This window comes from Phoxinus phoxinus (genome assembly GCF_949152265.1).
Source record: "Phoxinus phoxinus genome assembly, chromosome: 8".
Classification (NCBI taxonomy): Eukaryota; Metazoa; Chordata; class Actinopteri; order Cypriniformes; family Leuciscidae; genus Phoxinus; species Phoxinus phoxinus.
This window is the reverse complement of record NC_136883.1, coordinates 1,118,366-1,121,414: the sequence shown is the minus strand read 5'-3', so window position 1 is coordinate 1,121,414 and position 3,049 is coordinate 1,118,366.

The following is a 3,049-nucleotide window of genomic DNA, read 5'->3' as shown; positions in this document are numbered from 1 at the left end:
GCGTGCGTGGTGTGTTTGTGTGGTGTGTGTGGTATGTGTGTGTGTGTGTTATCTCCTGGCACAGTGCTAGTCTGTGATAACGGCCTGTCCAGAGATGACGACCAGTTGCTCTCATCTTTAGTTCATATCAAACATAGAAATTCAATTTGCCAATATAAATGGAACAGGGCTGGAATAAGCGCCGTATTTCTCTCTGATCTGATAACACACACACACACACACACACACACACACACACACACTGATATCCCAGTGGTTCAGAGGCGCTGGTCGAGTGATGTGGATCTGACCTCGGGGTCGCCGGACACAAGACCGGATCAACGGCATCGCTTCTTCTGTTACTGAACCCTCATTATTACACAGCGACCAGAAGATTATTATTTATTGTGAAACAAACTTTTGCCTTTAAAACAGCCGATGAGCGGCCTTCACTCGCCCACACACACACACACACACACACACACACACACACACACACACACACACACACACACACACACACACACACACACACACACACACACACACACACACACACACACACGTTTTTAAAAGAAGTCTCTACTGTTCACGGCTGCATTAATTTGATAAATTAAAATATTGTGAAATATATTATTATAATGTAAATCATCAGTTCTCTATGTGAATATATAGTAAAGTGTAATTTATTCCTGTGATCAAATCTGCATTTATCATCATTACTCCAGTCTTCAGTGTCACATGATCCTCCAGAAATCAGTGTAATATGATGATCTGATGCTCAAGACACATTTATGATTATTATCAGTGTTTTTTCTTCAGGATTATGAAAAGTTTAAAAGAACAGCATTTATTTGAAATATAATCCTTTGTAACATTATAAATGTCTTTACTGTCACCTTTGATACATTTAATAAATCCTTGATTAAAAGTATTGATTTATTTTATTTATTTCCCCGAAAAATAATACAAATTATCACTGACCCCAAACTTTTGAACAGTGTTTAATGTTACAAAAGCTTCGATTACAGATAAATACTGTTGTTGTTTTTTTTTTACTATTCTCAAAGAATCCTGAAATAATGTTAATAACTGTCTCCAACACTGATAATAATCATAAATGTGTCTTGAGCATCAGATCATCATATTACACTGATTTCTGGAGGATCATGTGACACTGAAGACTGGAGTAATGATGATAAATTCAGCTTTGATCACAGGAATGTGTTACATTTTACTATATATTCACATAGAAAACTGATGATTACATTATAATAACATTTACTTATTATTAGAATATTACTGTTTTTTTTTTTTTTTTATGAAATAAATGCAGCCTTGGTGAGCAGAACAGACTCTTTTAAAAACATTAAAAAAGTGTGTGTGTGTGTCTGTGTGTGTGTCTGTGTGTCTGTGTGTGTGTCTGTGTGTGTGTGTGTGTGTGTCTGTGTGTCTGTGTGTCTGTGTCTGTGTGTGTGTGTGTGTGTGTGTGTGTGTGTGTGTGTGTGTGTGTGTGTGTGTGTGTGTGTGTGTGTGTGTGTGTGTGTGTGTGTGTGTGTGTGTGTGTGTGTGTGTGTGTGTGTGTGTGTGTCTGTGTGTCTGTGTGTGTGTGTCTGTGTGTGTGTGTGTGTGTGTGTGTGTGTGAGCTCGAGGGGTCCAGACGAGTGTCAGCCTGCAGAAGACTGTCGATGAAAGACTGAGATTGATTAGTGTTTCTCAGAAGGACTCTTAAAAGCATCGTATTGAACAGCAATGCATCACGAGGCACGACTGGACTACAGCGAGATGCAGAACCGGGACTGGAAACACACACCCGTGAGAGAGAGCGAGTGCTGCGGTCCACTGGGCTGATGCTGCCCCCTGCTGGACACACGCATTTACTGCATCACCAGCACAGCACATCTTCAGTCTGTCCAGAGTAAAGTGCATATTGCATTTTTTATTTATTTATTTTTTAAGAATAACCATATGAAAAGTTATTGCAAGTTTTAAAATGTTTTGCAAGACATAAGGGCACCAATTTAGTTTCATTGACCGTGTTGAAAAAGTAATTGAGAAAAGTAAAACGTCATCAGATACAGGCACAGTATTTGTTACATTTAACGAGTAAAAGATCCTCAAAATGACAAAAAAAATGTACATTTAAAGTCCTCCTTTAGTTAATAATTTTATCCCTTTAAACTCGTATTTTTTCCCTTAAAAAATGTAACTTGACACCCTTGCCTCATTTAGTATGCACGGTTCTATGCATATGAGCCCCGCCTCCACTCACTCACTCACTCAGAGATCCACTGGTGGACGATCACACGTTGATCTGATTGGTCAAGGTAGTGTGTGACGTCAGAAACACCAGCGATTTCAAACCGTGTTTTTGAGACTGTCTTTGGTTCACTGCAGTTTTAAGCAGAAAATACTCAGCAATGCTGTCCACTTATGAACTTACACATGGGTGTGTTAAAGCAGATTAATAACTCCACATACACACATAAACTACAGTAAAAGATGGATTTAAAAAAAAAAAAAAGCTGGGGACTAAAAATTTACTTTCAAGTGAAAATAGAAAATATTAAAATAAAATTCAAACCAGAACAGAAACTAGAATAGATCAATGCTTGTAAAATAACACTGGGTTGAAAGTGTCATTTTGAACAGGATTCATATAATATCATAATAATGTGATGTACAATTACTCTTTCATTAAATTAATCCAAGCACAAAGGAATATGCGTTTATTTTATGTTTAGCATTTCCCTTGCCTCACAATTATTACCCGATGATAAAATAAACATGTAACTTTACTTTTATTATCCGGTCCTTCTGTGGTCACTGGAGACGCATCAGTGACGAACTAATCTGCACTACCGGCCAATCATCAGGGCCATTACATCCTGCCAATCAAAACACAGCAGAAACATGTCATCGGAGAGAAATGTAGTATCGGTGCAACCAAATTATTATTTTTATTTTTTTTAAAAGCACTTAAAATGTTTGAAACTTGTTAGGAAAAGCAGTGCGGTTTGAGTCATTGAGTTGAACATGTGACGGGATTATTAAACACAGATTACACTGA